At 40.3% G+C, this 27,256-nt stretch overlaps 1 non-coding gene across 1 annotated transcript; it reads right to left on the reverse strand.

Annotated features, from left to right (window-relative positions):
• Nucleotides 1-20,113: 20,113 nt before the first annotated feature.
• Gm25860 lies at nucleotides 20,114-20,239 on the reverse strand. Its single transcript, XR_003947187.1, has one exon. It is a non-coding gene; the product is annotated as a small nucleolar RNA SNORA17 (small nucleolar RNA).
• Nucleotides 20,240-27,256: the final 7,017 nt, after the last annotated feature.

Below are 27,256 nucleotides of genomic sequence, written 5' to 3' on the forward strand. Positions count from 1 at the left end.
ACATTTTTGACAGCGTGGGCTATCATCATTTTATTGATCTCAGCCATTCTGACTGATGTAAGATGAAATATCAAAGCAGTTTTGATTTATATTTTCCTGATGACTAAGGATGTTGAACATTTCTTTAGTGTTTCTAAGACATCTGTGTTGTGTGTTTTTGAGAACTCCCTGTTTAGATATGTTGCCTAGTTTTCAGTTGGGTTATTTGTTTTCCTGATGTCTAGTTTTTTGTTTTTGTGTTTTTAGTTTTTAATATTTTAGATATTAGCCCTCTACTAGATGTGTAGTTGGTGAAGATCTTTTTCTGTTTAGACTGCCACTAAATAATGGTGCATTTTGCCTGATAGAAGCTTTTCAGTTTCATGAGGTTCCCATTCATTAATTGTTGATTTTAGTGCTTGTGTTAATCATGTTCTATAAAGAAAGTCTTTTCCTGTGCCAATGAGTTCAAAGCTATTCCACACTTTCTCTTCTATCAGGTTCAGTGTCTTCCTTCCTTCCTTCCTTCCTTCCTTTCTTTCTTTCTTTCTTTCTTTCTTTCTTTCTTTCTTTCTTTCTTTCTTTCTTTCTTTCTTTCTTTCTTTCTTTCTTTCTCTTTCTAAATTTACTCTTCTCTCATTCAATACACCCTGGCCATAGCTTTCTCTCTCTCCATTCTCCCCAGTCCACCCCCTCTCCAGTCTCTCCTCTCACCACTCCTCTCAGTCCCCTCACCTCCTCTCTCCTCCATATCCATCCAGGATCAAGAGAGCTACTTGGAACTCCCATTTGTTTGTGTATTCACTTATACCGCATTTATTCTTTGAACATTTACTTTTTAAAAAACAGACCTTTTGTTACATTTGAGGGTAATTCAAAGAACATGGTTCATAAAATTAAGTAGTAGAAAATATAGGAAATAGCAATTATAAAATGGGCAATTGGTACCATGCCAGAGGAAGATGCTTTGAGGAAAAATGGAAAGAACCAGAGCATGCTTCTAAGAGGTGTGTCATGTAGCAAACTGTGTGGCCCATCTTTCACATCTCTACTGGAACAAGCATAGAAATCAGCCAAGAGAAGGGTTGGGTGAGAACATGTCTGAGAACTATAGGATGTATGAAAGAGTTCTTCTCTTGTGCCTTTGCTTTCCTTACCTTCAAGAAGCAGGTCAGCCTGACATGGGGAATGAACACACATGATATTGTTCCACAGACTACTTAGCCTGGTGGCAGTAGAGATAATGATTTTAAATACATCTCTATGTACTTTGTTTTCAATTTAAAAAATAGGAGTGGAGGTTGGCAAATGTCATTTAGCTTTACCTCTCTAAACATTGATATTGACAAAAATCTGTATCCAATGCTATTATTTCTAGGTGTATTATGATGATATATTGGTGTGGGTTCCCCAGACCTAGGTCTCCAGGAAACGATTCAAATGCAGTTAGTTGGAAGAGGGATAGAACGTGGATGGGGAAAAATATAAGGAAGAGAAATTAGATCCTTAACTCAAATCACCAATCTAGCTTGTACTGTAGTGAACTGTTGTTTAATCACACGGTCCTGGAAAACCCTGTAAACAAATCATCCAGCATTTTTTCTGGTTAGTGAAGAGTGATCTGGGGTATTTGTACTTACTGGGTTCTCTCTCTCTCTCTCTCTCTCTCTCTCTCTCTCTCTCTCTCTCTCTCTCTCATGTTTTGGGTGTGATGGTCCTTTCAGCCTGTGTGTGGAAATTCCATGTGAGTTCTGTCAGCAGCTCCTAAGAAGATACAGATGTTGGCAGGACTGTAAATAGTAAGGTATCTGAGGAGATATTGGATAGAGCATTGGCCATGAGTGCTACACTTGAGACCTTAGCATCACATATAACTCCATGGAGCCATTGTTCCTAGTAGCTGCTATTATAAAGAGATGCATTTATTCAGGATAGCAAGCTTGGGCTTGATGACTTAAAAGGAGACTTCATGGCTGGTTCTAACTCCTAAGAAATCAATCCACAAATCTTTGGCTTCTACAGTGGTTGGGTTCTACAAAATAGCTTCATCAGATTTTTCACTATACCTGGTCCTAACAGGTGGGTACACCTTTTCAGTTTCAGGGAGGGCCAGGGCCATAGGATATAAATTAATATAAAAGGACTTATAAGCCTAGTAGGCACATACTTCTGGTCACATGTATGTAGCACATACCATGTGGCAGATAATGTATAAGAATGTAAGATGAGACTCCAATCCTTCAGGAGCTATTGGAAAAGCTTAGAAAGTCAGAATACACACATTGGAGATAGTTAACCACACTGAACTAAACACTAAGTATTTAAAATTGTAGCATAAATACAATAATGATTTTTCTAATGAGAAGGATCTATGCGAACCTAGTCAACAGGGGCAGGGAAAGGAAATGGGCTTGAGCTAGACATTAAAGGATTGGCAGGAGTTAAGAAGGACAACATTCTTAGTAAGTCATTGAAGGGAGGGCACGCTCAGAGGACATGCATCATTAAAGGAGGAGGTACATGTTCAAGAGGAGTAAGAAAGCCACTGAGTGCTTTTATGTCTAGTATATAAAGGGTCTCTGGATTCAGCTTTAATGCAGCATTCAAGTTGTTTTCAAATAATTTTCCACAGAGTCACTTTCTACCTTTAAAAAGGACCATTGGATGGATCTTAGCCCTTTGCTGGCTATCAGTGCATACACTCATGCCATATGAAAATTACTGTATTAGGGTAGATTACAAACAAAATTCTAGAAGACAATTTTGTACTCAGTTAGAGACAGAGAGTATGACTGGATTTTCACTGGGCTGGGATCCTATCTCAACTTTCCAGATGTTCCTTATGTTAAAAGTTTAGAGAGCCAGGATACATCTATGTATCTGTTGTAATAGAAGATCCTTGGTTAACAAGGCGACTAGCAGTCTTAGTTTGCCTAAAAATGCTATCTGTGTTTTTGAACTCAAAGCTGATATCTTTGGCAATTTCTCATGTGTCATGAAAATGAAAAAGGTTGAGGAAACAGTAATTTAGAACAAAAAGGGGGGCTTTAGAGGAATTCAGAGAATAGTTACAACAGGCTGAGTTTACTCTGAGCCATTGTAAAGTCACCGAGCCAGAATAAAGTCACCCAATAGAGGATGGTGTGCTTGAGGGTCATCAGGATTTGTCTTTTCTTATTCTATACCATGCCCTGTTGACTTATCATGTTCTTTCTATTGGTTTCAGCTGATTTTATGGCCATGTGTAGGATGTGGGAGTCACTCTATCCCTAACATTGTGGTGAGTTTGCATTTCAAGCTTGTATCTGGGGTTTCAGGGAGAGCTTCTTGACCATTGTGATAATGTGAACGGGTCTCCCTGAATTTATAGGTTGTAATGAGTGATATGATAGAATCAAGAGGTGGGGCATTTAGGAGATCAGTAAACAATAAATGTAGGACATTTATAGAAGAGAGTTGAGTCCATACAAAAGAGTTGGAGGAACAAGCTACCTTTTGTCCCTTCTATCTCTTATGCTATTTAAGGACACAGAACTTAAGGCCACCAGCAGATACAGAACATAATTAAAGTTTGATCTTGGACTTCACAGCTTCCAAGAGGATGAAAGATAAATTCTTGTTTATAAAATTACCTTATCTTAGATATTCTGTTATAGAAATACAAATTGAACTATGATATGATGGGAAGAATGAATGCACTTTGAATGACATCTTGTGCATAATGCATAATAACCTACACTTTATGACACAATGATGCTAGCTGAAAGATTTTCTAAGATTGACATATGAATAGAGGAGTAGCAGGGTGCAAAGTTTCCTTGGTCTCTACAGTTGTACAGCAAAATGTCTTAGTCTGTAAATGCTGGACAATATAGTGAAATATGGTGAAAACACTCTGATATAACTTAACATTTATAGGTGATGTCAGAAGACTAACTAGAACACCCAGCATTCTATTTGGCAAAAGAACTTGTTACACAGGCAGTAACCCATTAGAAAACTCCTAAGTTTAGTGGGGTGTTTGTGAAACAACTTTGCTGTCAGAGGGTCCATTTTACTATCTAGTTGAACCTAGCTCATTTGTGAGACCCTCTGGAAATGAATGGGTGGGGAGGAGGATCTTCCTGGGGAGTGGAATTCAAGGTTTATCTTTTCTCAAAAATATAGGTCAGGGATCACTGTGGGTGAGGGGACAGAGAGAATATGAGCCAGAGGTGAATATGGGAAATAGTGTCTTCTGGATACAACAGGACAGTTGCACATAGGAATTGTACATATAAAACCTGTGCAAGTTGAACTCAGACCAAAGACTAGATTACAGAGTGGAGGTAGATATGAAACTCTAGCCCTACTAGAGAAGCTATTGACAGTTGACTGCTAGGACAGGGAGAGTTGGCTTTCTTTAAGAATGTAGTGCTCAGTAAGTTGACTATATTCTTGTACTTTGGTATAAGTCACACAGCCAAGTGTATGGTCAGCACAAACAGGACTTTATTTATTTATTTATTTATTTATTTATTTATTTATTTATTTATTTAAAGAGGACATCAAGTCCATTGAGTAGGGAAGTGGGATGGATCTGGGAAGTGTATGGATATGATCAAAACACATTAGAAGAATATTTCAAGGAATTAATACAAAAACCCCACAACAGTCATGACTAGATTCTGTTACAGCAGCAACCACTCCTCCGTCCAGCTGGGTTCAGAAACCTCCCTGGTTCTTGTTGCTTTGTGGATCCACTCAGACTATTTTATTCTTATTGTTTTGGGAAACACAGAAAGTACACATTTAAAAGCATTGGTTTGATTATTTTCTTTAAGAGGAAAAGAAAGGAGTATAAGGTACCAGGTACAGTATTGAATAAATGCTTTGTCATTTGCTAGCAGTGGGTCTTGGATGAACCATCAATCTTTATGAATCTGTTTTCTTGCCAGTAAAGCCTCTAACTCTTGAGGCTTCTTTGAGAGTCATATACAGCAACAAATGCCAATGCTTATCAGCTCTTCAGACAAAAAGGCCCTTTACAAGAACTTGCTATGGTGGTTATTTTCACTTGTTACATTCTGGGGAGCCCCACAGTGTGGAAACCACACTGGTTTATGCTTCACAGCTGTTCTGGTTGTGTTTACTGCTCATGGGTGAATGGTTGAATTTAAGGAAATAGTTTACTTACTATAGGTTTATAACTGCTGCAGATTGCATGGGGTGCCTCCCACCTAATGTAGAATACAATCTTCCTCATCTCAAGGGCCAGCCAGATGCCAGATGCTACACTACGTGTGCAACAGAGAGTAGCCAGGCATGCTGTCTTGTAAAAATGTAATGGCAGGTACTAATGTGATTAAAGCTTGGGTGAGCAAGCCTGGTACAGTGACATGTTGTTCTGAATCCCTGTGTAGACATTCTTGGACAGAAGATTCTGTTTTCACTTGATTACCCATCGAGTTTCCTAAATTTGGCTGAACCTTTTATTTGTTCTTCATTTAGACCAATATGATACACTGGAGTGAACACATGTTTTGGGGACACAACACTGGGTTTCAACCTTCCTTCTTAAAAATAGGCTATTTATGAGTTACTGTTTATTATCACCCTCTAAGCCTTGGCTTTTCTCATCCTCTAAATATTGATTTTTAAATTATTTTAATAATAGAAATGTATACACTATAGTATGATAATGTGATGTGTGTTGTGTAATGATCAAATTAGAATAAGCAGTTACCATTTGTATCTCCTTAGACACATTAAATCACTTGTTGCACAACATGCATGTTGAAGAGTGTGTGATATTTCAATATGACATGAACTGATCAAATCAGGTGAATTAACACTTCCATCAACAAACCATTATTTTGTGTTGGAGCCTTTGAGTTCCTTTTGTCTAGTTATTTATAAAAATATAGAATAGTTTATCATGAGCTATAGTCACCACATCGTGTTGTAGAGCACTGAAACTTGGGATTAGAACCTGTATTTTGATACTTGTTATCTAATGTCCTCTGTCCTCCCCATGTCTCCTCATAGCATAACTCAAATGCACATATATGAAAGAGAACATACCATATTTGTCTTTGTATGGCTTGTTTCAATTAATATATATATCTTTCTGTTCCAGGTGTTTTGCTACATATTATAGGATACCACTCCTTTTGTGGCTTACTAATATTCCACTATATATACTATCATTCTTGACTATTTATTTTAAAAATACCCCACATTCCACCCATTGGAAAATTCTATCAAAACAACCACAGAACCCAACCATTCCTTACCATGCTGCCAGCTGTCTGTATTTAAGTACCTCTGCTCCTGAACTGGACTCTGGTTCTTCCAAGCCCACATGGCTTCTCTTTAATAGGTTATCTATTATGATTCAAATAAAAGTCAAACTATGTATCACTGTACTTAAAAAATGCTCCCAAACCTTCCTACTTTTCTCAAAGACTTTCTAAGTTCTTTTTTTTTTTTTTAATGTGGCTGCAAAACCAGCACCACGTGTGTCTTAACAGTTTGCTGAGATTGAAACATTCTATTCTGCAAAAAAGCTCCTTAAGCAGAAAGGTAAACAACTCAAAACAGTTTCAGGAAGTTCCAGAAACTGAGTAGATTCATAGGCCCCTGCCTGCCAGAGTAAGCAATAGAAGCTGAGTCCCTCTCAGAGAAGCCAAGGGCAAAGGAGCATCTCACACAAGCAAAGCTGTAAAGAAGACTCTGAGACCAGACCAGCTACCTGGAAGAAGCAGAAACCTGCAGAGCTGCCTGAAAGAGGTTTAGACCTTTTGAGGTAGCCGAGAGGACCCTGTTCAACCTTTAGAGCTACTATAGGCCTTGCAATGTGCTCCAGGTTTCCAACTTTGTGAGATACCATCCATGCTGGGGTAGGCTTTGGTGATTCAGCTGTCTTTGAGTCATTTCTGCTCTTGTAACTCTTTACCCATAGTCCTGTAAGTATCCTTAATACAATTCATTGGTTCACCACATTGGATTTTGATGGTGCCTGTGCTTTGGTCTCTCATGGGATCATTATCTGGGGTGAGTAGACGTGTATGTTGCATCTCCCCCAAGAAAGTTTTGTCACACAACAATGTGAATGTCACAAATTTGTTTAGGTTGATTAGTAGTTGAGCTTCAGCTATACCATGGCTACAGTAGCTTCCAAATGCCACCAGTCATTGAAGTGGGAAAAACACTCTTCTAGGTGACACTATTTGAGCAGGCTTCTCTATCCCTTTATTAAAGGAATGTAGTTCAAATGCACTTGCAATTTTACACCCCAGAGTCTGTGATAGGTAACTGTTTATTGATAACTGTTTAGCACATGTAACCTCTTTCCCCACAGCTTTAAATGTGTCCATGTTCATTTCACCTGGATAATGGCACATTTTTCAAATTGTCTTGTCTATGCTCTCTGTTCTCACAGTAAAGCTGATTAAAAACGGCTACCAATAACCATGCCAACCCCAAATATTATATATTGTCTTGAAATTTCCTTCATCAAATTAATTAGTAGTTTACTTTTAAACTTAGTTTTTCTTAAAATTTCAAGACACATGGAAACTGTAGACATTCCTCCCACCCCACAAAGAATAACATGACTGGCCCCTAGTTCAGTTCCCAATAGAAGAGGAGGAAGGACTGTGGGTCTCTAAGGTGATAGGAACTCCACAGGAAGACCAAGAGAATCAACTAACCTAGAACCTTGGGGCTCTTAGAGTCTAAACTACCAACCAAAGAACATACACGGACTGGACCTAGGCCTCCCTGCTCATATGTAGCAGATGTGTAGCTTGACCTTCATGTGGGTCCTGAACAACTGGGGAGGGGTTATCCCAAAAGCTGTTGCCTGTTTGTGAAATATGTTCTACTAGCTGGACTGCCTAGTCTGGCCTCCGTGGAGAGGATGCATCTAGCCTTGTTGAGACTTAAGTGTCAGGGTGGGAGGATACCCAGGGTGGGGGGCAGGAGAAGGGGAGGGGTGAGGTGGGGGGAAGAATTGTGGGAGAGGGTGACTTGGAGGGGGGTCAGTGAGTGGAATATAAAGTGACTAAGTTAAAAAACAAAATTAAACAAATATTCAAGTCTAGCAATCAAAAGTCCCCACTGGCTCACCTAATTAACATGCCCAGTTAAAGTGAAACACCTCATCCTAACACGGGGTTTCCCCTTTTACCTTTATAAACTATTTGCCTATGTCTTTTCTTTTATCCAGAGGCAGAGCAAATACTCCTGTCCCCACTTCCTTGTTTCCTTTCATATTAAGCTCTGCTTATAGAATTCTGTATTCTCTACAAACTATGCCAAATCTCTCCTACAAAAATGGTCAAACCCTAAGACCCACCTGGTCAGCTTTTGACAAAACAGTGAGCCTACTGCTTATACTATTTTCTTGGATAAGTTAGTTATTGCATCACTGTGCCTACAGTTTCTGATGGATACAATTGAAGGGAAGGGACATTCTTTAGACTCATGCAGAGAATTTCCATCCATCAAGGCAGGAAAGGCGTTACAGGATGAGGATGTGGGAGGATCTGTTCATATCACAGAAAATCAGGAAGCAGGGACCAAGGCTGGCACCCATGACCTACTTTCATTACCTAGGCTTCATCTACCAAACGTCTCACAGCCTCTCAAAATAGCACCATCAGAGGAAGAATGACTAGTCAAATACGAGCCTGTAAAAGGTATTTCTATTTCATATTTAAAATGTCTTATAAGTTTTTCTGATTCCCGCTTGTCTTAACCCACATTAATGTTATCCCTCCAAGGTCAGATGACTCTTTTGCCCCTTGTGCATTCTCTAGATGTAGCATGCCCCAGCACTTGTAAATGTGTGCTCTGTATGTAATTTTTAGTTAGATGACTGATAGATGTAAAATGCTTAATAAAATGCTTGGTACATAGGTAATGTTAAGTAAATAACAGGTTTTTAAAACATATTTTAAAACATCTGTCAAACTATTCTTGACTTGGGTACTCCACCTTAAAACTTCAAGGCAGAAAATCCATGCCTAGCTCTCTGAGGGTTGTGAGTCTGACCTTTGCATTTTTTCTCTTGAGTGGAACAAGGCTCACAGGGACCTGATGATTCATATAACCAATGGGATATAGAACTTGGGGTGAATGGATTAGTGGCCTCTCAGCTCTGAGTCCAGTGTTCTGTGTTTTGGTAGGAATTAGAAAGAAAGGGAGATCACTTTTTACAGCAAGTTCTTAGTTGTTTCAAATCCAGCTTATGTGTTAATCAAATAAGCAAAGTGATGATGTGCACAGGTGTCAAGATAGTGTCAATAGTTTAACTCCTGTCTCATTTATCTGCGTTACCGTGGATGAAAGCAGATCTGTAAGTGCAGGGACACTGAACTCAATGACGAAGATCAATTACAAGAACTTTCACACAGTGGATTAAAAACAAAACAAAACAAAACAAAACAAAATAAAACAAAACAACAGGAATGGAAATGGAGAGGAGCCTGAGGAAAAGAAGGCCCAAAGTGGGATGGAGCTCAAGGGGAGGTCCCAACGCCTGACACTATTACTGAGGCTATGGAGCACTCACAAAAAGGAACCTAGCATGATCACACTCAGGAAGACCCAATAAGAAGCTGAAAGAGTCAGATGCAGATATTTGCACCTAACCAATGGACAGAAGCTGCTGACCTCTGTGGTTGAAAGGCTGAAAGAAGCTGAGGAAAAGGACGACCCTGTAGGAGGGCCAGCAGTCTCAATTAACCTGGACCTCCGAGATCTCTCCAACACTGGACCACCAAACAGGTAGCATATACCAGCTGATATGAGGCTCCCAACACACATACAGTAGAGGACTGCTGGCTCTGTGTTCATTCAGAGATGATGCACCTAACCCTCAAGAGACTGGTGACCCCAGGGAGTTTAGAGGTCAGGTGGGGTGGGGGCATCCACAGGGAGATGGAGGGGTGGGGTGGGGAGCAGGTATGGGATGTGGAACAGTGGGAGGGTAAATGGGGGGGAAAATAAAATATGGATTGTAAAAAAATAAAAAAACAACCTGGTTTTGTGAGGAGATTGTAAATGCCTTGTCTTTTTATGTTATTTAGATAAAAGAAAGCAACTTAGACTAATGCAAGTCTCTTTAAATATTTTTACTGAAAATAGGGTTTTTTCCATACAACCTGACTATAATTCCCCCTCTCTCTAATCCTTCCAGGTCTTCCCCGTGTCACCTCCCATCCAGATTAATCCTATTCTGTCTCTCATTAGAAAACAGTCACCTAAGGGATGGTAATAATAATAATAATAATAATAATAATAATAATAATAATAATAATATAATAAAATATAAAACAAAAGCAAACACATTGGAACAGGACAAAACAAATAGGAGGAAAAGAGTCCAAGAAAGGCACAAGAAGCAGTTATAGGCACAGAGACTCACTGGTTTGCATACTCAGGAATCTCATCAAACACAAAGTCAGAAGCCATAATATACATACCGAAGACCTGGAGTGTAAAAACACAGAGACAAAAACAAAACAAAACAAAACAAAACAAAACAAAACAAAACAAAGCAAAACAAAACACGATTAAATTAAAGATTAAATTAAAACAGAGACTCACTGGTTTGCATACTCAGGAATCTCATCAAACACAAAACCAGAAGCCGTAATATACATACCGAAGACCTGGAGTGTAAAAACACAAGGACAAAAACAAAACAAAGCAAAAAAAAAAAAAGATTAAATTAAAGAAGGAGGAGGAGGAGAAAACAAACACACAAACAAACAAAACAAAACAAAACAAAACAAAACAAAACAAAACAAAACAAAACAAAACAAGGACAAAATGTGCCTGCAACTTTGCTGCCTGTTTATATCAATGATTGTCACCTTAATGTTCTTTCCAGAGTTTTTAAAATATTCATATATTATTTTTGCAAGACGTAGACCTTTTAAAGATGTGCAATAAGCTTTATAGGTTAATATATCTAGTGCTTAAAGTCATTTTACCTTAAAAATTACATACATACTGTCTGATTAGTATATCACACTTTATGTGACAAATCTCATACTGTTGGGTTTGTAGGTTATTTTCAGCATTCACTGTTTAAATGGCATTACAGTGAATATCTTTGCACATACAACTTTCCCATTAGGAACTTCTTGTCTTTTTAAAAAAGAAAAAAAATTCCCCATATGTAATCACTAGATTAAGAAAACAAAACAAAACACAACCTTTAGTGGTCTAATGAATATACTTGCTTCCTGTTTGTGGACCAAGGTGTTTGTATCAAATGGCTAATACTTATTTTATAGATGGGAAATTAGAAAACAATAGAAAGTTCTTTCTTCCTTCTTATCTAATAATGATATTAGCTTTGATGAGGGTTCTCTTGGGTTTGATGAGTTGGAATGTTTTCTTAACTTGTTATTGGTTTTTTGTAATCTCATACCATGTACCCCAATCCCACTCATCTCTCCCCGCTCATACCTGCCCTCCACCTTTGTAACCTCTTCCTCAACAGAGAAAAATGAAAAATCTCATTGTGGAAGCTATAGTGTGTCACAGTGTGTCCCACAGATTACTCTCTTGTCCATTTTTCTTTGCTCGCAAATGTTCATTGGTTACAGGAGGCTCTTGGCTTCTCCTACTCTATCAGTACTGGAACTTCACTAGGACTCCTCTCAGGTATCCTGTTGTTGCCCTGTGTCATGGTGATCCTGTGGTTATAGATCTATAGGATCAGCCTCTTTGTTTATGTACTCCAACAGTTCATTGATGGGCTAAATGTTGGGGTGGGCCAATTCAAAGCCCTGGATCTGGCCCTGAGACGTATCTGAGCTGGTCAGCCCACTGGCTTTGCCTGCCCAGGTGTGGTGCATGGCCTATTTTCATCTGGTGAGAGACATAGCCACTTCGCCCACTTTCATGACCCCAGAGCCAGCTCTCCCACCTGCTGTAGATAGAGGAGGGAGGAGAAGAGGATGTCTCTACCTTGTCTGTGAACTCCCAGCAACAAGAGGCAGGGCTGGCTCTCTTGTTTCTCTTGTGCTCACACCCTAAGGGTTTCTACTATAGGTGGCAAGGGGTGGGAGGATGGGGGAATCTCTGCCTTACTGCATTAGTCAGGGTTCTCTAGAGCCACAAAACTTATGGAGTGTCTCTCTTTTTTTTTTTTCCATTTTTTATTAGGTATTTAACTCATTTACATTTCCAATGCTATACCAAAAGTCCCCCATATCCACCCACCCCCACTCCCCTGCCCACCCACTCCCCCTTTTTGGCCCTGGTATTCCCCTGTACTGGGGCATATAAAGTTTGCAAGTCCAATGGGCCTCTCTTTCCAGTGATGGCCGACTAGGCCATCTTTTGATATATATGCAGCTAGAGTCAAGAGCTCCGGGGTACTGGTTAGCTCATAATGTTGTTCCACCTATAGGGTTGTAGATCCCTTTAGCTCCTTGGCTACTTTCTCTAGCTCCTCCATTGGGAGCCCTATGATCCATCCATTAGCTGACTGTGAGCATCCACTTCTGTGTTTGCTGGGCCCCGGCATAGTCTCACAAGAGACAGCTACATCTGCGTCCTTTCAATAAAATCTTGCTAGTGTATGCAGTGGTGTCAGCGTTTGGATGCTGATTATGGGGTGGATCCCTGGCTATGGCAGTCTCTACATGGTCCATCCTTTCATCTCAGCTCCAAACTCCGTCTCTGTAACTCCTTCCATGGGTGTTTTGTTCCCAAATCTAAGGAGGGGCATAGTGTCCACACTTCAGTCTTCATTCTCCTTGAGTTTCATGTGTTTAGCAAATTATATCTTATATCTTGGGTATCCTAGGTTTGGGGCTAATATCCACTTATCAGTGAATACATATTGTGTGAGTTTCTTTGTGAATGTGTTACCTCACTCAGGATGATGCCCTCCAGGTCCATCCATTTGGCTAGGAATTTCATAAATTCATTCTTTTTAATAGCTGAGTAGTACTCCATTGTGTAGATGTACCACATTTTCTGTATCCATTCCTCTGTTGAGGGGCATCTGGGTTCTTTCCAGCTTCTGGCTATTATAAATAAGGCTGCTATGAACATAGTGGAGCATGTGTCCTTCTTACCTGTTGGGGCATCTTCTGGATATATGCCCAGGAGAGGTATTGCTGGATCCTCCGGTAGTACTATGTCCAGTTTTCTGAGGAACCGCCAGACTGATTTCCAGAGTGGTTGTACAAGCCTGCACTCCCACCAACAATGGAGGAGTGTTCCTCTTTCTCCACATCCTCGCCAGCATCTGCTGTCACCTGAATTTTTGATCTTAGCCATTCTGACTGGTGTGAGGTGGAATCTCAGGGTTGTTTTGATTTGCATTTCCCTGATGATTAAGGATGTTGAACATTTTTTCAAGTGCTTCTCTGCCATTCGGTATTCCTCAGGTGAGAATTCTTTGTTCAGTTCTGAGCCCCATTTTTTAATGGGGTTATTTGATTTTCTGAAGTCCACCTTCTTGAGTTCTTTATATATGTTGGATATTAGTCCCCTATCTGATTTAGGATAGGTAAAGATCCTTTCCCAATCTGTTGGTGGTCTTTTTGTCTTATTGACGGTGTCTTTTGCCTTGCAGAAACTTTGGAGTTTCATTAGGTCCCATTTGTCGATTCTCGATCTTACAGCACAAGCCATTGCTGTTCTGTTCAGGAATTTTTCCCCTGTGCCCATATCTTCAAGGCTTTTCCCCACTTTCTCCTCTATAAGTTTCAGTGTCTCTGGTTTTATGTGAAGTTCCTTGATCCACTTAGATTTGACCTTAGTACAAGGAGATAAGTATGGATCGATTCGCATTCTTCTACACGATAACAACCAGTTGTGCCAGCACCAATTGTTGAAAATGCTGTCTTTCTTCCACTGGATGGTTTTAGCTCCCTTGTCGAAGATCAAGTGACCATAGGTGTGTGGGTTCATTTCTGGATCTTCAATTCTATTCCATTGGTCTACTTGTCTGTCTCTATACCAGTACCATGCAGTTTTTATCACAATTGCTCTGTAGTAAAGCTTTAGGTCTGGCATGGTGATTCCGCCAGAAGTTCTTTTATCCTTGAGAAGACTTTTTGCTATCCTAGGTTTTTTTGTTATTCCAGACAAATTTGCAAATTGCTCCTTCCAATTCGTTGAAGAATTGAGTTGGAATTTTGATGGGGATTGCATTGAATCTGTAGATTGCTTTTGGCAAGATAGCCATTTTTACAATGTTGATCCTGCCAATCCATGAGCATGGGAGATCTTTCCATCTTCTGAGATCTTCTTTAATTTCTTTCTTCAGAGATTTGAAGTTTTTATCATACAGATCTTTCACCTCCTTAGTTAGAGTCACGCCAAGATATTTTATATTATTTGTGACTATTGAGAAGGGTGTTGTTTCCCTAATTTCTTTCTCAGCCTGTTTATTCTTTGTATAGAGAAAGGCCATTGACTTGTTTGAGTTTATTTTATATCCAGCTACTTCACCGAAGCTGTTTATCAGGTTTAGGAGTTCTCTGGTAGAATTTTTAGGGTCACTTATATATACTATCATATCATCTGCAAAAAGTGATATTTTGACTTCCTCTTTTCCAATTTGTATCCCCTTGATCTCCTTTTGTTGTCGAATTGCTCTGGCTAATACTTCAAGTACTATGTTGAAAAGGTAGGGAGAAAGTGGGCAGCCTTGTCTAGTCCCTGATTTTAGTGGGATTGCTTCCAGCTTCTCTCCATTTACTTTGATGTTGGCTACTGGTTTGCTGTAGATTGCTTTTATCATGTTTAGGTATGGGCTTTGAATTCCTGATCTTTCCAAAACTTTTATCATGAATGGGTGTTGGATCTTGTCAAATGCTTTTTCTGCATCTAACGAGATGATCATGTGGTTTTTGTCTTTGAGTTTGTTTATATAATGGATTACATTGATGGATTTTCGTATATTAAACCATCCCTGCATCCCTGGAATAAAACCTACTTGGTCAGGATGGATGATTGCTTTAATGTGTTCTTGGATTCGGTTAGCGAGAATTTTATTGAGGATTTTTGCATCGATATTCATAAGAGAAATTGGTCTGAAGTTCTCTATCTTTGTTGGATCTTTCTGTGGTTTAGGTATCAGAGTAATAGTGGCTTCATAAAATGAGTTGGGTAGAGTACCTTCTACTTCTATTTTGTGAAATAGTTTGTGCAGAATTGGAATTAGATCTTCTTTGAAGGTCTGATAGAACTCTGCACTAAACCCATCTGGTCCTGGGCTTTTTTTGGTTGGGAGACTATTAATAACTGCTTCTATTTCTTTAGGTGATATGGGACTGTTTAGATGGTCAACTTGATCCTGATTCAACTTTGGTACCTGGTATCTGTCCAGAAATTTGTCCATTTCGTCCAGGTTTTCCAGTTTTGTTGAGTATAGCCTTTTGTAGAAGGATCTGATGGTGTTTTGGATTTCTTCAGGATCTGTTGTTATGTCTCCCTTTTCATTTCTGATTTTGTTAATTAGGATTTTGTCCCTGTGCCCTTTAGTGAGTCTAGCTAAGGGTTTATCTATCTTGTTGATTTTCTCAAAGAACCAACTCCTCGTTTGGTTAATTCTTTGAATAGTTCTTCTTGTTTCCACTTGGTTGATTTCACCCCTGAGTTTGATTATTTCCTGCCGTCTACTCCTCTTGGGTGAATTTGCTTCCTTTTTTTCTAGGGCTTTTAGATGTGTTGTCAAGCTGCTAGTATGTGCTGTCTCCCGTTTCTTCTTGGAGGCACTCTGCGCTATGAGTTTCCCTCTTAGAAATGCTTTCATTGTGTCCCATAGGTTTGGGTACGTTGTGGCTTCATTTTCATTAAACTCTAAAAAGTCTTTAATTTCTTTCTTTATTCCTTCCTTGACCAAGGTATCATTGAGAAGAGTGTTATTCAGTTTCCACGTGAATGTTGGCTTTCCATTATTTATGTTGTTATTGAAGATCAGTCTTAGGCCATGGTGGTCTGATAGGATACATGGGACAATTTCAATATTTTTGTATCTATTGAGGCCTGTTTTGTGACCAATTATATGGTCAATTTTGGAGAAGGTCCCGTGAGGTGCTGAGAAGAAGGTATATCCTTTTGTTTTAGGATAAAATGTTCTGTAGATATCTGTCAGGTCCATTTGTTTCATAACTTCTGTTAGTTTCACTGTGTCCCTGTTTAGTTTCTGTTTCCACGATCTGTCCTTTGAAGAAAGTGGTGTGTTGAAGTCTCCCACTATTATTGTGTGAGGTGCAATGTATGCTTTGAGCTTTACTAAAGTGTCTCTAATGAATGTGGCTGCCCTTGCATTTGGTGCGTAGATATTCAGAATTGAGAGTTCCTCTTGGAGGATTTTACCTTTGATGAGTATGAAGTGTCCCTCCTTGTCTTTTTTGATAACTTTGGGTTGGAAGTCGATTTTATCCGATATTAAAATGGCTACTCCAGCTTGTTTCTTCAGTCCATTTGCTTGGAAAATTGTTTTCCAGCCTTTCACTCTGAGGTAGTGTCTGTCTTTTTCCCTGAGATGGGTTTCCTGTAAGCAGCAGAATGTTGGGTCCTGTTTGTGTAGCCAGTCTGTTAGTCTATGTCTTTTTATTGGGGAATTGAGTCCATTGATATTAAGAGATATTAAGGAAAAGTAATTGTTGCTCCCTTTTATTTTTGTTGTTAGAGTTGGCATTCTGTTCTTGTGGCTGTCTTCTTTTTGGTTTGTTGAATGATTACTTTCTTGGTTGTTCTAGGGCGTGATTTCCGTCCTTGTATTGCTTCTTTTCTGTTATTATCCTTTGAAGGGCTGGATTCGTGGAAAGATATTGTGTGAACTTGGTTTTGTCGTGGAATACTTTGGTTTCTCCATCTATGGTAATTGAGAGTTTGGCCGGGTATAGTAGCCTGGGCTGGCATTTGTGTTCTCTTAGTGTCTGTATAACATCTGTCCAGGCTCTTCTGGCTTTCATAGTCTCTGGTGAAAAATCTGGTGTAATTCTGATAGGCTTGCCTTTGTATGTTACTTGACCTTTCTCCCTTACTGCTTTTAGTATTCTATCTTTATTTAGTGCATTTGTTGTTCTGATTATTATGTGTCGGGAGGAATTTCTTTTCTGGTCCAGTCTATTTGGAGTTCTGTATGCTTCTTGTATGATCATGGGCATCTCTTTTTTTATGTTTGGGAAGTTTTCTTCTATTATTTTGTTGAAGATATTAGCTGGCCCTTTAAGTTGAAAATCTTCATTCTCATCAATTCCTATTATCCGTAGGTTTGGTCTTCTCATTGTGTCCTGGATTACCTGGATGTTTTGAGTTAGGATCCTTTTGCATTTTGTATTTTCTTTGACTGTTGTGTCGATGTTCTCTATGGAATCTTCTGCACCTGAGATTCTCTCTTCCATTTCTTGTATTCTGTTGCTGATGCTCGCATCTATGGTTCCAGATCTCTTTCCTAGGGTTTCTATCTCCAGCGTTGCCTCGCTTTGGGTTTTCTTTATTGTGTCTACTTCCCCTTTTAGTTCTAGTATGGTTTTGTTCATTTCCATCACCTGTTTGGCTGTGTTTTCCTGCTTTTCTTTAAGAGCCTGTAACTCTTTAGCAGTGCTCTCCTGTAAATCTTTAAGTGACTTATGAAAGTCCTTCTTGATGTCCTCTATCATCATCATGAGAAATGTTTTTAAATCTGGGTCTAGATTTTCGGTTGTGTTGGGGTGCCCAGGACTAGGTGGGGTGGGAGTGCTGCGTTCTGATGATGGTGAGTGGTCTTGATTTCTGTTAGTAGGATTCTTACGTTTGCCTTTCGCCATCTGGTAATCTCTGAAGCTAGCTGTTTTAGTTGTCACTGTTAAGAGCTTGTTCTTCAGGTGACTCTGTTAGCCTCTATGAGCAGACCTGGAGGGTAGCACTCTCCTTAGTTTCAGTGGGCAGAGTATTCTCTGCAGGCAAGCTCTCTTCTTGCAAGGCAGGTACCCAGATATCTGGTGTTCGAACCAGACTCCTGGCAGAAGTTGTGTTCCACTCACTAGAGGTCTTAGGATCACGTGTGGAATCCTGTGTGGGCCCTTGCGGGTGTCAGGCGACTCAGCTGGCAAGGTAGCCGGGGCTCGAGTGGAGTGGAAGGGGTTTGTGCCCCAGATCAAGCCCGGGTAGCCTGCTTCCCTATGTACCGCAGTCTCAAGTTCCACGCGATTGGATTGGGGTAGGCGCTGTGTTCCACTCACCAGAGGTCTTAGGGTCCCGTGGGGAGTCCCGTGTGGGCCCTTGCGGGTGTTGGGCAAGACTCTGCTGTCAAGGTAGCCCGGGGCTCGAGTCTCGAGTCTAGCGGAAGGGACTTGTGCCCCAGATCAGGCCCGGGTAGCCTGCTTCCCTATGTACCGCAGTCTCAAGTTCCGCGCGATTGGATTGGGGCAGGCACTGTGATCCACTCACCAGAGGTCTTAGGGTCCCGTGGGGAGTCCCGTGTGGACCCTTGCGGGTGTTGGGCAAGACTCTGCTGGCAAGGTAGCCCGGGGCTCGAGTCTCGAGTCGAGCGGAAGGGTGAGTGTCTCTTATATTAAGGAAATTTATTGTGATGACTACAGTATGTAGTCTAACTAATCTAACAACAGGGAGCTGTGGATGGAAGGTCCAAGAGTCTAGTAGTTGCTGAGTCCCACGAGGCTAGTTGTTTCAGTTGGTCTTCTGTAGAAGTAGGTTCCTACAGATGTGCTGGCAAGTAAGTGAAAGCAATCAAAGAGTGAATTTTCCTTCTTCCAAAATCCTTATGTAGGTCTCCAGAAGAAGGTGTGGCCAGATTAAAGGTGTGTTTGGGACTTGCTTTGTATCAGGCTGACCTTGAAATCAGAGATCTTCTTGCCTGGAGTGTACTACCTTGCCTGGGCCTAAGCGTTTCATGGCCACTATGACTCAAGATCTCCATGCTAACAGGACAGAAGACTATGCTTTCCAGCCTCAAGATCTGGATCACAGCTGAGCCCTCCCATTCCAGATCATAGTTCATTCTAGATATAGTCAAGTTGACAACCAGGAATAGCCATTACACTTATCCATGTCATCACAGATCAGAAAGGTGGCCAAGTGCCAGGGCCAGTTCTCCCCATTCTTGACCTCAGGGTTGGTTCCTCTCATGCTCCCCTGCCTCGAGTGAGTTGCAGGGGAGGGGAGCTTTCCCAAGTGTTGCAGCTAGTGAGGGACAGGGCCAGTTCCCCTGCTTTCCTCACCCCAGGGGCAGCTCTCCCACTTGCTGCAGTTGGTGAGGGTCTAGGAGGGAAGGAGGGGATTTCTCCCTGGACCATGACACCTCATAGGAGACAAGTGGTAGGGCCACCTCCTCCATGCTAGCATTCTCCAGGTGTCTCACCGGCAACTCCTGTGTTGTGCAGGGACAGCTCTCCCATGATGTCCAGGTGAGGGCGGAGACAGTTCTGCCTAGCCCTCAGGTATCAGCATGTTCCCAGTTGGCAGCCCAGGCCAGGGATGCCCACCTGGCCTTTGATGGTAACAGACCCCTGTGCTGCAGAGCCATGGACCCGGATGTGGCCCTTGGTGGCAGCACAGGCAAGAATCCTACCATGGTCCTGGTTACTCACATCAGACTGTTCCTCACTACCCTCAAGTTTCCAGTTCTGCCTCTCTTCATTGTGCCCACATCCTTGCATTTCTCTACCATTTCTTCGCCACTTACTGTTCCTCGTAGGGCTGCCCGGAGTCTCTGAGTGTTTGGAGTTGTTTCAGGAGTGGTCTTAGGGGTGCTATGCCCCACTCCAGCATTATGGAGCCAGGCAAGGTTCTGCCCAACCCCACCCTCCAGGCTCAAGAGAGAGTGCTCCCTGTCTGAGCCCCATGGCACCAGTCTGGTGGTAGGCTCAGGTATGATCCTCTCCTGGCTCCCTGGCTCCCTCTAGTGATGTCTTGTGACCATCATATCTCTTGGGTTCATTCCTGCCCTAGCCTGTGGTCTCAGGCAGGGTTCTTTTAGTCTCTAGCTTTATTCTGGTCCTGGGACCCCATCTGGGTCCACCTGGGACCCCATCTAGGTCCACCTGGGACCCCATCTGGGTTCACCTGATTCCAGATTAGTGGCCATCTCAGGCTAGCTCCATATCGGAGCTCCACTGGCACTGGACTGGTGTTCGTCTCAGGCTCATTCTTTTCAAGAGATATTAGGCTACTAATCATTCAGATGTTCATAGGTCAGAACACTGGACATTGACATATTCCCCCTTCTCTCTGCCATGTGCACATGTGACACAGCATGCACACCTGGAATGCCTCTAGGGGCAATGCATTGGAAATGTTTTAATCTTGCTCCTTAAGTAAGGAGCTTTATTTTTTTCAGAGATATTTAGTCTGAATATTTGTGTCCCACAAAAATTTATACATTGAAATTCTATGTCCAAAGTGCTGTTCTTAGGTAGGCCTTGGTACTTTTGAGAAGTAATTAGATTGTGGATGAGGAGCCCTCATGAATGGAATTAGTTTCTCTGCTGTTTTACATAAGCTCAGGTACTTGGCCACTTGGTCTCCAGCTAGTGGTGCTGTTTGAGGCAGATATGGAGCCTTAGGCAGGAGAGCCTACTGAAGGAGGCATATTGCTGGGGCCATGCTTCGAGGTTGTATAGACCACTCCAACTTCCTGTTTTCTCTGAATCTCTGCTTCCTACATATGAATGAAGGAAAATGTGATTAGACAGATCCCTGTCCTTCATGATGCCTTTCCTGTTTGTTGTCATGGCTTTCCCTCCATGATGGACAGCATGTTCTCTGAAGCTGTAAGCTAAAACATAACCTTCTCCAAGTTGACTTTTGTTAGCCTTCTCTTAGGGTATCCTGTCTTGGCAGCAGACAGGTAATTAGTACAGCGTCCTCATGAAAGAAACCCCAGAGCTATCCTCTTCCACACACTGGATGGAACGAGAGGGTGCTACCATCTACCATGCATTAAATATAAAAGGGTTCTCATCAGATATTGATCAGTGCCTTGGAATTGGGTTTATCAGTCCCCCAAACTGAGAAATAACTTTGTTATATGTAAGCTATTCAGTCTATGGTGTTTTTTTTTGTTTGTTTGCTTTTGTTTTTGCTATAACAGTTAAAAAAAAAAAAACAAAACTCTGTTGTTACTATCCAGGTACCCGAATTCTGGTTTAGATTGTTTTGAGAGATACAAGATTTGCTGAGATAAGAGCTCAGAAAATTTGGATTTTAATCTCAGGTATGCTATTTGTAAAAAAAAATGTTTTTTTTTTTTAAGTGTACTTTAAGCACTGAAGTCTGATTAGCTTTTCATTGTAGAAAAAGAAAAACAATTCAGTTACCCCAATTGATTCCTAAATTTTTGGCTTTTGGATTGAACTCATTCGAAAGGCACCCCTTCTCCCCCCTTTACATAGTCCATGTAAAATTGTGTGTTTTCTAATGGGATCATTACATACAATAGTAAACTGAAGCTGAACTTGACTCTAAAATTATGTAGACAATGACTTATTGGATACTTTGTGTCTTCTCTGAAATGGAGATAATAATAGAGTTAAACAGAAGACTAAGAGGAAGTGTTATCCCTGGACAACTGTCCAGGGAAATGAATTTATAGGACTGGTTTCACATTTGGGATAATCTAATTACTGGGACAAAGTAATGCCTGATAGACAAAGAAATGCCTATCAGATGTCTACCAACATTTAGCATTCAGCCACCAAGACTGCTTATATTTCCCTTTCTCCCTAATTCAAGATCCCATGTTAGGTTAATAAATGTTTTCATAATTGCTTTTCAGAGACTTTAAGGTAGTAGGACTTTATGGTGGAATCAATGTATTTTAGTTTGATTTCTGTGAAATATTTAGCAGTATGTTAGACAGCCTTATTATTTCTAAGACATTTTCTTGAGATAGGCTGGCTCAGTTGGATATATAAAGAGGCAATAGCTGTCATGTAGGCTATTTATTTCACTATATTTACTATATATAGAGTGTATTTTCTGCTAGTCTAGGTAGAATGGATTTATTTTCAAGCCTCCAGTGAATGTGTATATCCAGAGTTTACATTCTGGATGTAGAGGTGCATGTAGTTTAAGAACATAAATATTGCCACAAATTGTCCACGGGATGGAAAGTAATAATGTCTCTCATCCATTGCAATCTTATCTGAAAGGCTTGTATTTTGGTTCTGAAAGACAAAACAAACCCATTTCCATATCACTCATTTTATATAGTATGTTGATGTGAGTCACTTTAAACAAATCTAATTCACTCTCCTGAGGGATGAGATTTGAAAGTATTTATCATTGGGTTCACTATGTGTACATTTTAGTTATTTGTACTTTCATACATGTATTGCATGTATTGATAAAGGAATTGAAAAATATAGTATCCAGGACTCAAATGCAAGTTTTAATTCCAAGTTTAGTATATTTTCCCTCCAACAATCTTATTCCTCAATGAAATAATATAACATAGAAATATCACTGGCTTATAGTTCCTCTGGACTTGGTTTCTTCTGTTTTTACAATCCACAGGTTTTATCCATGGACAACTATCTACATTTGGAAATAAACTTATGGGACTAGTTTCAGATTTGGAATGATCTAACTACTGGGATATATCGGCCTCATCGCAGCAGTTGTCATTTTCAATGCACACAGACACTCTAAGCAGGGCAATCCAGAAATTTGGAACATGATCTCATGCTGCTGTTTGGGTTCTATTTGTTTCATATTTTTAAAAATGTTATAGTTTGGGTATCAAATGTCCCCTCTACAGATGTTAAATGCTTGGTTGTCACTGATGGATTTAATAATTGACTCATGATAAAGCTAACTTCATTAATAAGTATAATCTGCTGATAGATTCATCATTGGGTTTCAGAATTATGGGAAAGTAGTAGAAAGTAAGTGGGGGTGTCTAGTCTTGAGATAGGCATCATGCCTTTCTGGCATGATGCTCCTGCCTTATTATGGTCAGGAAAGCAATGGAGCCAACTGATGACCATGGTCTCAAATCTGTGAACCTATAAGCAAAATAAATCATTCACTCTTAAGTTAGTTTTTGAGTATTTTTCTCCCAGTGGTGCATGCCTTTAATCCCAACATTTAGGAGGCAGCAGCAGGTGGATCACTGTGAGTTCAAGATGAGCCTGGTCTACAGCATGAGTTCCAGGACAGTAAGGCTACAGAGAAACCCTCAATCAAACAACCAAAACCCAACCAACCAACCAGATAAAATACAGAGATGAATCTATGTATATTTTCAAACAGAAATATAATCAAAACACATTGTCTGAAACTCTTGAAGGACAAATACAAATATATATATAAACATAAACTGCAGAGATGGCTGAGTGGTTAAGAGCGATGGCTGCTTTTTCAGGGGACTCTGGTTTGGTTCTTAGCACCCACATGGCAGTTCACAACAATCTGAAACTCAAGTTCCATTTACTGTGTATTTTGCTACAAAAAGCAATGCACTCAATGGACAATAAGGAAAGAAAATGTTTTTTTGTAATAATCTCAGGTTGTTATATTTGAAAGGGACATTAGAAAATATTTGTTTCAATTACATAATCAAAATACTAGGAAACTAAATTCTGGAGCAAAGGGGTGCATGAAAAGCTCGAATCTCACAGTGAATTAGAAATATCCAAGACTAGAACCCAGGATTCCTGGATCCCAGGCCAGTACATTTACTGCCAACAACAGCAAACTTGGTTTTGGATTCCTGCCAACCAAGAGGCATTTAGCTATGAGCTGACACTTGCATCCATAGCTTTCCTGAATGTAAATGTAAGACCCCCCAACTCAATGTGTTTCTTAGAGCCCAAGAAACAAAGCACAGCATGGAGCTCTTTGTTCTTTCGCCTTCAGCCTGAAAAACTGATGACCACTGAGTGACCCACCTAATTTCAGGAACTGGCTCACCACAATCTTGACCCACCCAGGCGCCTGACTTATTGTGTAAGGGACCAAGAATGTTTGCCAAAGATAGCCTGTAACCTTTCTGTCAGAGATGAGCTGTAATTCATCATCCCCATTCTTATGATGTTTACTGAGCTTCCCCATTCTTTGTGGTCTTACCCTCCCCTTTCTTTGTGTTTTTTTCCTTTAAAACCCTCAACTGCAACTGCTGAGGGTCGATCTCATCTGCCCCTGTGTGGGTTATGAGCTCGGCCTCAGCATGCTGATTCCCGAATAAACCTCATACGATATTGCATCAAGAATGGCCTCTCTCGAGTTATTAGGGCGTTGGTTCATCCCGGGACTTGAGCGAGGGTCTTCTCAAAATGGGGTCTTTCATAAACATCAGAAATATAGGTGGGAGGTTGTGGAGAATTTGGGATTTGAAGTCACTTTTGCTTGGATTATGAATTTGGGTATGCTACCTACATAAAGGCCCCGAGGAAAGTAATCATAAAGTGGTAACAGCAGAGACTGGAGAGGCCAGAGGGTATAGGTTACTGAGGGACCTATATTTATGCATATGAATCTGGATAATTAGCCTGCTGTGTCTTCAACTTCTTTCTTTTCTGAGAAAGAAAAACCTGATCTGGCATGGAACCAGAATTTGTTTTGTTGCTCTCTTCACTGTTCAATTTGTGCCATTTGGGCAAGACAATATTTATAAAAAGCAATGAATGACCTCATGTCTATGGAACAGTTCTTATATACTTCTTGCTTCATATGTGCTGGTGACCAGTTTTACAGCAGGGTTCTGGAGCTGAGGACAGATGCGTGGCATCAGCGAGAATGAAAACACTGACCACCATTTGATGTTCAAGCAAGTGGTCCTGAACAGCTCCAACCATCTTTATTTACACAATCATAAGCCTGGTTGCATGAGCAGTGTTATTATCATTGTTTTTTACTCAGTATAGTATCAGCACTACAAAGCCCCCTATGCTCCCCTAATAGTTTCCCTTATGCCATACCCTTCCCTCCTCTTCTTCCCTCCCTCCCCTCAACCTTATTTTGAAGGTTCTACTGTTTCCATTCTCCCTCCTGGCTGTATATGGGAAGACTGTTTCTTGTTTATTTTAGGTGTGAAATTGAAGCTTAGGTACATACTCAGCTTGTTTCAATTCACAGTACTTGAGAGTGGTGGACTCTGGGATTGAACTGAGTCTGATTTCAAAACCAGAGTTCAGACTCACCTTTAAATAATATTCTATTCTTTACTGGGGCAATTTGTTTCTTTTTAACATTTCTGTCTATCGCTTAATTGTACCGGTCCAGCAGCCATGGAGAACTGGGTACACCTGAAAGGGAGGCTGGGAATGAAATAGGACAGGTGGACTAGAGAAAAATGAAGCCAAGACTGTCGATTCCATCTCTGATCAGCAGAAAAAAAGCAACTAAACTGACATCCTTCTCAAGGCAGTTTATTCAGGCACTTCACAAATGTGTAGGAAAAAGAATGCCCTGACCTTTATCCCCTCTCGTCCACTCCCCTTCACCCCAGTCCACGCAGGCACAGTTCATTGGCTCATGACTACATTCGTCACATCATCCGATTTTATGTCATGGTGCATCTGCGCAATGCAGCTCAAGGTACATGGTTATCTTGAGGGATATGAGGAAGTCAGGTGCCAGTCATAAGACTTGGCAGCAGTCCCAGGTGCCACACCTGCTCCTCACACAAGGCAAAGAGTCTCTGATCAAGGCTAAAAGTTTAATTTTCAGCTCTGCGTTTAAATAAGCAAAATCCAAAGACCCATCCCTTTGTTTCAGCTGGATTGAGTTGCAAAGCAAGCTCTGCAGGTGGTCAACTCCTCAAGGCCAGGTTCTCCAGCCTGGTTGTAAAACCTTAGGAGGAGTTTTTTTTTTTTTTTTTTTTTTTAGCCTATTCAAGGTTGGGGGAAGGACACAATATTATACTAAGTCACTCTTGTTATCTCATAAGTGTAAATGATTTTAATTTTCTTTTATTCAGAGAAAGAGCAACTTTACCAGATTAAAAGGCTCAGGGCAAAGGAAACCAGGAAATAAAAGTTATGAGGAAAATAGAGGAAATTTTCTTGGCGTGGTTATAAAAAACTTTTAACGATTCTTATTGTATTGTTTACCAAATCAGGATCATCTTAGATGCCTAGATGTCAGCTCATAAAGTACATCTCTGGTGTGATAGTAGAATTTTGAGGGACTGAGATTCCCTTTGTGTTAAGAGATAATGAGGCAGGACAGGGATACATTGGAAAACCCACTAGTTACCAGAAGGAATAGCAATATTTTCTTGTTGTTAAATAAAATATGAGACTGTGGGTTGATTACCCATGTTTTTAACAATTTAAGGAAAAAATAATCTTTGATAGATGTCCTAGGTGTTGAAATATTTCAGATAACTGTATCTTGCATAAAATTAAATCATCACCAGACTTTGGAACGAAGGCAAATTGTTAATGGGATTAGAAAACATTTTGAGATGTTAAAGCATAACAGAATAACAGATTGGAAGGATTAAAATATATCATGTTGTCATAGATACAATTTCACCCTTTGTCAGAAGAGAATATTTGCTTAATTTTGGATTTAAATAGCCTTGATTGATGCTTGCCATATGTCAGATATGTTTATGTTGGCTTTAAAATGGAATAATAATGAAACACATAAGGCATGTATTATCATTCCATTTCACAGATAAGTAACTTGTTGTTTAGGCTGCTTAAATGATGGGCAAAGACAGTCAGGAAGATGAAAGTTGGGTTGTTGTTACTCCCAAACTATCATCTTTTCTTAGTATAGTTCTGTCATTTAGACAATTTCTGACTCAGAATTGGGTTATGGGTATTAGGTTTGAGATGTTTTCTTAATGGAGGAAGCCTAGAAATGCATTATTTTGAGTGGAGATTAGATGAGGGAAGTAAATATTACCTAAATGTGCGCAGAGATCCATTGCCTGAGAAATATTCCTCATTACCATTGGTAGGAAAAGAGCAGAAGTCTCAGTGAAGCACACGTGTAATTTGACTTCCTTACTTTGCAGAGGAGACTTTGCGGGTGGATGAGGCTAGGCTTTGTTTTTTCTCTTAAATCTCATGATTAAGACGATGGACCTGAATTCAAGGTTAGCTTGGGCTAACTAGAGAATTCCAGAACAGTTTGGCTACAGAGTGAGACACTTTAAAAGAATGGTATTGCCACAAAAGAAAGCAGAACGTGTAACAAAAATTAATAAAGGAACTAAATTCTACTTCTAGAAATAGGAAGAACTGTCTGAAAGAGATGCTAAAATAGATTAAAAAACCAAAGCTGTAAAAGATTGAAGAGTAAAAGAAACCAAGACACAAGAGGATAATTCTGGTAGTTTCAAAAC

This window comes from Mus musculus, chromosome 7, assembly GCF_000001635.26.
Source record: "Mus musculus strain C57BL/6J chromosome 7, GRCm38.p6 C57BL/6J".
Taxonomy (NCBI): Eukaryota; Metazoa; Chordata; class Mammalia; order Rodentia; family Muridae; genus Mus; species Mus musculus.